Genomic DNA, 9,718 nt, shown 5'->3' on the forward strand with positions numbered 1-9,718 from the left:
GGGAACAGCGAGTAAAACATGACTCTTCTGTCGTCCACATGTGCCGTTTTTTTATTTTTACTCTTTCCCCAGAACTCCTTGAAGGGGGTACATCTCTGAGGTTTCTGTTCTCAAGCTACATCCAAGGAATGGCAAATTTGTTTCATCTCTCAGAAACCCCCTATTTTTCAAGGTACCCACTTAAATTACCTTCCTTTCCCTTCTTCACCCACCCTTGGGCATGAGTGAGAATCTCTATTCCTCTGTCCATCTAAAGCAACATTCCTTAGTCAGCTGTGTCCTCCTAGAGCTTGATTTTTTTTTTTTAATCATTTCAAGGCAGGAAGGAAATTGGTGTGATCTGGTATACCCCTTTTGAGTCTGTCCTGTTTTGTGATAAGAGCAGCTTCTTTGAATGATGTGATTTAGATTCTGGTCCTTGCCCTCCGTGGAAGTCTCCTTCACGTTTGTCAGTGCAGTCTGAGGTAGAAATCATTTGGGACGATGGCAGGAGATATGCTAGGGAAAGAGAAAGAGATCAATTATCAGTATTTCATTAGTGCTTCCCATTTTGTCTTGCCACATATAGGGGTACCCATGGAGAGTGAATCATGACATCATCTTAACCCCCTTTATCTATTTCATTGCATTTCCTTTGAGAACCTATCCACAAGGAAATGATCAATGTTACCACTTTCATTTAGACTGTAAGGCATTTCTGGAATCTCCCCAGAGTGTTAGGAACCATTGTGGGAAACGCTGAGTAAAATGTATTTGACAAGAGTCAAAACTATAGCCATAGAGAAAAGATCAACTGTGGCCAAAGTATGGGGAGATTTGAGTGCATGCCTACAAAAGGGCAGCCTGAAGGAGTTTTGGCGGTGATGGAATTGCTCTATATCCTAATTCTGCTGGTAAATACACAGATCTATGCATGTATTAAAACCTTAAAAACTATGCACCAAAATGTCAGTTTAATTGGACTCTATCATCTATCTATCTATCTATCTATCTATCTATCTATCCATCCTTGAATGGTATATGAAAGCTTATTCTCAGAAAGTTCTACATCAAATAGTTTCTATAAGTAGGTTTAAATGAGCTGCCTTTTAAAATGTAGGTGAAGGAGTACCTGGGTGACTTAGTTAAGTGTCTGACTCTTGATTTCAGCTCAGGTCATGATCTCACACTTTGTGAGTTTGAGCCCCATGTCAGGCTCTGCACTGACAGCGTAGAGACTACTTGGGATTCTGTCTCTCCCTCTCTCTGCCCCTTACCCTCGCTCTCTGTCTCTCACAATAAATATAAATGAACTTTAAAAAAAAGAAAGGAAAAAGTAAATGAAAGTTGGGATTATTTTAGAGTTCTGTGTTGTGCGTATGTCCTGAGATAGGCTGGTTCTACCACCTGCAGATGAATTCCTAAAACAAACATTCCAGAGGATTTCCATAAATTCTTTATCACCAAAAACAATAGTATGATGTCCAGCCTATAGATTCATTAATCTTTTCACTAGTGTACCCATTTAATATTTGGGGAACTCTTTCCATTTCATTCAGTATTTTAAAACAGTTTTGTTGTTCTCACTCTCTTACCCAAAATTATGCTCTAAAATTGCATCCTGTTGTATCTAGTATAGGTGTTTGTTGTGTCAAGGAGATCAAAGAATGTACCTGAAGGTGCATCAGCCTGTTTTACGCAAGGGGCTTCTTTTGTTAATATCTTGTATTTGCTACAATCCCAGAAGTGTTGATCCAAGTACAGCAGGAGGTATTTGCTATGGCATAGACTCCCCTTGTTCACCCAATAAGTAATTGAAAGCAATTACCAAGCAGGAATTAGTAATTCGATTACCTAAAAACCACCTTAGCAAGAAAGCCTAGGGACTTTTGTGGCACAACTGTGGCCTTAGCAGTGGATTCGGCAGTAGTCGCTAGAGTTAAGGGGCACTGTTGTCACATGCCTTAACATGGACAGAAAGCAAATAGCGAAAAGGCAAGAGGAATAAAGGTTTCATACCGGAGATGAAGATCTTGATCTGTGAACTGTCTGCCTCAAGACCGTGTCTGCTTCTGGGGAGGAGCTTACCTAGTCAATTTTTTTCTGCCGGTTGTTTTGAGAAATAACTGACGTGCATCACTACATGGATTTAAGGTATACAGCATGGTGGTTTGATTTCCATATATGGCAAAATGATGACCACAATAAGTTCAGCTGACATCCATTTTCTTGTACAGAAATAATAGAAAAAAAGAAGCAAACATTCTCCTGGTGATAAGAAGTCATAGGGTTTACTTTCTCACCAGGGTTCGTTCCTGTGTATCCCGTGGCAGTGCTAGCCACAGTCATCATGGCACCGCACATCACTAGCCCTCATTTACCTTACATAACTGGAAGTTTGTACCTTGTGACCACCTTCCCTTCTCCCAGACCCTCCACCTCTTGTAACTACAGGTCTGAATTTTTTGGGGGGTAAGTTTTTTTTAAGGTTCCACATGGAAGCAAGATCAAACCATATTTGTCTTTCACTGTTGGGCTTATTTCACAATCCCACCAATAGTGCGTAAGGGTTCCCTTTTCTCCACATCCACGCCAGCATTCATTGTCTCTTAGTTTTTGTACGATGATATTTAGCAGAGAGACAAAGCAAGTAGCGAAGAAGGGAATAAAAGTTTTCATACTGGAAATGAAGATGGCATGACATCTCATTCTGGTTTTAATTTGCATTGCCCTAATGACTAGTGATCTGGAGCATCTTCTCATGAACCTGTTGGCCTTTCGTATATCTCCTGTGGAGATATAGCTATTCAGGTCTTTTATACATTTTAAATAATTAATTTTAATTTTTAGAGAGAGAGAGCACGCTAGTAGGGGAGAGAGGCAGGGGGACAGAGGGAGAATCTCAAGCAAGCTCCACATTCAGCGCAGAGCCCGACGGGTAGCAGCTCAACCCCACAACCTTGGGATCATGACCTGAACCAAATCAAGAGTCAGATGCTCAACCGAAGGAGCCACCCAGTTTCCCCTATCCGTTTTTAATTGGGTTATTGTTTTTTTTTGCTGTTGAGGTGAATGAGCTCTTTATATATGTCTGATATTAATCTTTTATCAGATATATACTTTGCATATATTTTTTCCCACTCTGCAGGTGGTCTTTTCACTTTGTTGATGGTTTCTTTTGTCCTGCAGAAGCTTTTTAGTTTGATGTACTTCCATGTGTTTATTTTTTATTGTAATTCTGTATTTTTTAAGTGTCACAGCCAAAAAAATCATTACCAAGACCCATGTCGATGAGCTTTATTCCTGTTTTCTTTCAGGAGTTCTATGGTTTTGTCTTGCATTTAAGTCTTTAATCCATTTTGAGTTAATTCTGTGAGTGTAAGATATCAGTTCAGTATGTTAATATCTAATTGCTTTAGCATCATTTATCGAAAAGGCTCTCTTTTCTTCATTGAGTATTCTTGGCTCCCCATCAGATATTAGTTGACCATATATTCATGGGTTTATTTCTGGGCTCTCAATTCCATTTGCCTGTTTTTGTGCCAGTACCATACTGTTTTGATAGCTATAGCTATATAGGATAGCTTGAAATCAAGAAGTGGGATGCTTTGTTCTCCTTTCTCAGGATTTATTTGCCTATTTGAGGTTTTTCGTGGTTCCACGATTGTGTTTTATATTTCTGTTAAAATATCATTGGAATTTTGATAGGGGTTGCAATGAATCTATAGATGGCTTTGTCTTAACAATACTCATTCTTCCAGTCTGTGATCGCAAGATACCTTTCCACTTAGGTATCTCAGACTTCTAGTCTGTGTATCGCGAGATACCTTTCCTGCAGCTTTACTGAATCCATTGATTAGATCTAACAGTTTTTTCGTTAAATCTTTAGGACTTTCCATCTATGAAATCTTGTCATCTGCACATATCAACAATTTTACTTCTGCCTTTCCATTCTGTTGAATGGAAGTGGTGAGAGTGGGTGCCCTTGTCTTGTTCCTGATGTTAGAGGAAAATATTTCAACCCTTTATCATTGAGTACAATTTTAGCTATGGGCTTGTCATATATGGCCTTTATTATGTTGAGATGTGTTTCTTTTCTGCCTAATTTGTTGAGTTTTTATCATGAATGGATGTTGAAATCTGTCGAATGCTTTTTCCGTGTCTATTGAGATGATTGTATGATTTTTCTTTCTTTCGATGAATGTGATGTATCACATTAATTTGCACATGTTGATGAGTGAGGCCATGGGCTGTGCTCTCTGTTCAGGTGCCATTGTACATAGGACTGTTGAATGGGCTACGTAGCTCCAGTGTGCTTTGGTCAGGTTCTCTGTCAGACAGGCTGAAGGCTGTATTTAGCAATGAGGGAGCAGGGCTACACATTTGATCCCCTGCGCAGGTGCAGCACGAGAAGCAGCTTTAAAGCTCTTAAAGCTCTTTGCTCCCTTAACTTGTGCTGACCCACCAACCCACATCCCAAATTCTCTGACCAAACAGGACCACTGGCTTTGTTTTGCCAACTATTAGCTCTGCACACCTGCCTCATTAGCCTGAGTGCCACTGGAGTTGTTTTTCCAATACAAGTTGTGTCCCCAGCCTTTATGGTCACATGGAGCCTGAAGACTATGTCTCAGCTCCTTTGCCTGGGAGGGAGTGGTGGTGGGGGGGCACGCGCGGAGGAGCTGCTCCAAGCTACCCTCCATTTCCCCAATAGGCTCTGCAGCTGTGACGGGCTGAGAGCTACCCTCAGTCTTGGCTACCATTGAACCGCCATGCCTGTGTGTAGCCCGTGAATGCTCTGTGCTGGTAGTTGTGCTCTCGGCACATCAGCTCTGCCCCCTTGCCTCTCTGCTCCACTGCCGGTAAGTCACACTGCTTCCAGGAGTCATTGCCAGCCCTTCTGGTCAGATAGGCCTGGAAGATATTCTCCAAGTGGCTGGGTCTTTGATTTAGCTCTTTGCCTGGGCATAGGCAAACCAGGCTGTAGAGGTGACAAAATTCATTTGAGGAACTAAATCAGATACGTACCCCCACTGAGTTCCCCGGTCAGAACGCACCCCTGACTTGGTTCTGCAGATGAGCAAAAACCACTAGTTAAGATTTCTACTCAAGCACTGCAGACATGAACTCAGTTTGCCAAGGTCCTTGTGCCGGTTGTTGCAAGCCCCTCTCACCTTCTTCATCACAGTCACATTCCTAGTGGCTGGGCCCCAAAGACCTCCCTGAGTCCATAATGGTGTGAGACCAGAGTAAGGGCTCCTGCCAAGTGATCCACAATGCTGGGGGTGGGGCAGCTTGACGTCCCCCCAGGTTCTCTTTTTCCGCTGGAGGAAGTGGAGGCTAAGGAGACCTCTCCAGGTGGTGCTGTCCTGGTGCAGTGGAGGGGCAATACAGTCAGCCTGTAGCTGCCTCTCTTACACTTCTAATGCAGACTTGCCTTGGTCTCTGTGGTGCGGGGTAGGGGCTTCAGCCTTACCTCCGTGTTCTAGGATTCTCTCAGTGGTGTCTTGTTCTTGCACAGTTGTTAGTTGTTCTTCTCGTGAGGGGGAGTCATGTCAGGAAGAATCTATTTTGCCATCTTGCTGACATCACTCCCTCTCTGGTCAATTTTACTTTTAGATCTCTAGGTGGCATATAGTTCCAAGAGGCTGGTGAAGTCCTTTTTCACTGAGAGATGTGGACTGAAAGTTCAGGCCCCTTGAATTTGGCTGCTGTCTGGGTACCATGGGGAACCTGGCATGATCCCTTCCACGTAGGTTCAAGACTGGACTTTAGGGGCATCTGGGTGCCTCAGTCGGTTGAGCATCTGACTTCGGCTCAGGTCATGATCTCACAGTTTGTGAGTTCGAGCCCCGCATCGGGGCTGTGCTGACAGCTCGGAGCCTGGAGCCCGCTTCGGATTCTGTGTCTCCATCTCTCTCTGCCCCTCCCCAGCTTGTGCTCTGTCTCTCTGTCTCTCAAAAATGAATAAATGTTAAAAAAAATTTTTAAGACTGGACTTTATTCTTAGTGATTCCAAATCAGAAGTGTGGGAGAAAATTGAAAACATTTAGAAAGTTGAAGCCTGATATTTGAGGAAATTAGAAGAGTTCAGGATCCAGTTTGGTTTAGGGGTGTATAACAAAACTTCAAAGACAATGAAGAAGACTAAAATCTAATATTCACAAAGTTATGTTATCGTTTTCTACTCAAACATAGCTTTTTACTCTATAATAGCCCTCATTTCTATCAAAGATATTGACAGCAGGACTAATTTGTTTGCAAAATAAGTCTAATTTCATTAACTTGGCCTGGTTACTTACATAAGTACAGAAACAGTAGTGATTGACCATAGAGGCTCTTATAAAATTTGCTTTGCAAAATCTATCAATAGAGAATCTTAGTTCAGTTTTATAAAGCCTCTCTAGGTTAAAAGGCCCACTCAAGGACCACCATCTGACTTCACCTGGAATACTTGTATACATTTGGGGTTAAATCCTCTTTTGTTGTTGTTGTTGTTTTGTTTTGTTTTGTTTTTCAGTTTTATTTTTTATTTTTATATTAAATATAATTTATTGTCAAACTGGTTTCCACACAACACCCACTGTTCATCCCAAAAGGTTCCCTCCTCAATGCCCATCACCCATTTTCCCCTCCCTCCCATCCCCCATCAACCCTCAGTTCATTCTCAGTTTTTAAGAGTCTCTTATGGTTTGCCTCCTTCCCTCTCTGTAACATTTTTTCCCCTTCCCTTCCCCCATGGTCTTCTGTTAAGTTTATCAGGATCCACATAAGAGTGAAAACATATGGTATCTGTCTTTCTCTGTATGACTTACTTCACTTAGCATCACACTCTCCAGTTCCATCCACATTGCTACAAAAGGTCATATTTCATTCTTTCTCATTGCCACGTAGTATTCCATTGTGTATATAAACCACAATTTCTTTATCCATTCATCAGTTGATGGACATTTAGGCTCTTGCCATAATTTGGCTTTGTTGAAAGTGCTGCTATCAACATTGGGGTACAAGTGCCCCTAGGCATCAGTACTCCTGTATCCCTCGGGTAAATTGCTAGCAGTGCTATTGCTGGGTCATAGAGTAAGTCTATTTATAATTTTTTGAGGAACCTCCACACTGTTTTCCAGAGTGGCTGTACCAGTTTGCATTCCCACCAACAGTGCAAGAGGGTTCCCGTTTCTCCACATCCTCACCAGCATCTATAGTCTCCTGATTTGTTCATTTTGGCCACTCTGACTGGTGTGAGGTGATATCTGAGTGTGGTTTTGATTTGTATTTCCCTGATGAGTGACGTTGAGCATCTTTTCATGTGTCTGTTGGCCATGTTAAATCCTCTTTTTTTGAGGTCTCCACAATATCCTGAGGTTCCCAGGACTGCCAGGAAGTAACCTTCCTTACTCACCTGGTAAAGCTTCAAGGTATCCTGTCAGCAGGATATCAGGCCAGTTTTTCCAAGGGCATTTTATTGTCTGCATAAAGTCAACATTAGTTCATACAGTCTATCTGGTTATATCTGATTTTATGCTTATTCTCAAAAATGATAGTCTAGTCAAAGCCATGTTTCTAGTTGTGTCCTATTATAAGGAGATCTGATTCCTATTGAACTTGTGCAAATAATTATATTGCTATGAAATTAAGAATGCTCAATAAGTTTCTGAATTATGGGGGGATTATATAGGGAGAAAAAGTAAATGTTTCCATTCTTTTGACAAAGGTATATTGACAACATTAAGTCATAGGTAATTAAGAAAAAAAGAGAAGAAACTTCCCTTAAATCTAGAAAATCAAAACAATAAGGAATGCTTCACAGAAAAAGTTGTAAAAGTAATCATAATTATCCTCATCATTTCATTCAATACCTTTTTATTCTCATTTTCTTGAATCCAGTTTTTCCATTAGTTCTGGAAATTCTTCTCCCATTCAGTTCCATGATCTTCAAGTTATCAGAAATCTGTATTCGAGAGTTGTTCTCAGAGTCTTTTCCATGAATCTCCTGAAGATGAAGCATTTTTGCAAAAGTTTCAGAGTAAATAGCTACAAATGACAAAAGGACTTTTTAAAAAATGACTGTGGTTAGGGGCATCTGAGTGACTTAGTCGGTTAAATGTCTGACTCTTGGTTTCAGCTCAGGTCATGATCTTGCGGTTTGTGACAGGCGCTTGAGATTCTCTCTGTCCCTTTCTCTCTGCCCCTCCCTGGCTCTCTCTCTCTCTCTCTCTCCATGCATGCCATGTTTAAAGCTGAGAGTTCATTCGATAAGGAAATGCAGTTATTTCCATGGCATACAATAATTTAGAATAATAATTGGACAGTGAGAGTACTAACAAATTTTTAGAAACTTCACACAATTTCTGGAATACCTATATCAGTAACATATAACCATACACATGTGCCCTAATAAGGTTTATTATCACTTCTTGCTTGGTAATGCTTCCCATGGCATTTAACATACCAAGTAAACCAGAATAGTTTAATATTTCTCCTTTACAAGATGGAGACAAATTCTTTGAGATTTTTTTTTCAGGGGCCTTCTGGGAAATCTCCAAGTTACTTTGAAGTCAAATAGACTCCATTTAGAATTTGATTTTGGGAAGTTGTTAAAACATCAAAAGTTTTAAATATCTGACTAAATAGGATCACACAAAGTTATGTAATAATAAGTATTTAACCAAAGTGGCAATAGAAGATTTTAAAGGCAAATACAGAAGGTTACATAGTTTTGGACAAAACTTAGCTCTTAATATTGAGAAGAGTAGATTTTCTTAAGTAATGAGAAACCTGAGAAAGATAACGTGAGGCACAAGAAATAATTTTAAGACACAAGATCTTGGTTTTCTAGGGAGGTTATTTAAATGGTTAAAACACATGCACACACACACACACACACACACACATACCTTCCACAATCTCTTATCAAGAGCAGATCAGTAGTCCAAGAGCATTTTGTTCTTTTAAAAAAATTATTTATTTATTAGAGAGAGAGAGAGAGAGAGAGGAAGAGAGATAGAGGAGGACGAGAGGCAGAGGGAGAGAGGAGATAGAAACCCAAGCAGGCTTTGGACTGTCAGCACAGAGCCCAGTGTGGGGCTCTATCCTATGAACCATGAAATCATGACCAGAGCTGAAATCAGGAGTCAGACACTTAACCAACTGGGCCACCCAGGTGCATTTTGTCCTTCTAACACAGAAAAAAAAAAGACAACAGATTCTAATTTTGCACCAGTGTAGTTTTGATATTAAGACACGTTCTTTTAAAATTTAAATATCTTACCCAGCTTGACCACACATAACATTCCTTACCCAAGATTCCTTTTCTGCAACACTCTTATCCATTCTTGCTCTTCCTCCTTCTCACTCTGGAACGACCAGTCATTTTACTTTAAGTCACAGTTACTCTCTTTTTTACACCTTAACAACAACAAAAATAAAATATTTCCTTCATACTTTTCCTTTTCTGAATACACATTCAACTTTTTTCAAACATATTTTTCATGTACAGGTGTTTTCTTTTGGCCTCAGCTCTCGTAGTAGTTCGAATTGCATATATTGATTAGAATTCTTAGAAACATTCATTCCTAGTGAAATTATTTAGCAGTAAGCAGCTTTTGAGCCTGTTGCAATAGCATTCTACAGTGTGGTAAGTTTATGAACACATCCAACCATATCATCAGTTTTCTTCTTTATATTAGGTAGAAGACCTTCAACTATGATAGAAATCAAAGATTCTTATGTCTTAGAT

At 40.3% G+C, this 9,718-nt stretch overlaps 1 long non-coding RNA gene across 1 annotated transcript; it reads right to left on the bottom strand.

The window, feature by feature from the left end:
* Positions 1 to 307: 307 nt before the first annotated feature.
* Positions 308 to 9,384, bottom strand: LOC122472595. The gene is made up of 3 exons (XR_006294481.1): positions 9,280 to 9,384; positions 7,839 to 7,972; positions 308 to 498 (listed from the first exon to the last, which is right to left on the bottom strand). It is a non-coding gene; the product is annotated as an uncharacterized LOC122472595 (long non-coding RNA).
* Positions 9,385 to 9,718: the final 334 nt, after the last annotated feature.

The sequence above is a fragment of the Prionailurus bengalensis genome, chromosome A1 (genome assembly GCF_016509475.1).
Source record: "Prionailurus bengalensis isolate Pbe53 chromosome A1, Fcat_Pben_1.1_paternal_pri, whole genome shotgun sequence".
Taxonomy (NCBI): domain Eukaryota; kingdom Metazoa; phylum Chordata; class Mammalia; order Carnivora; family Felidae; genus Prionailurus; species Prionailurus bengalensis.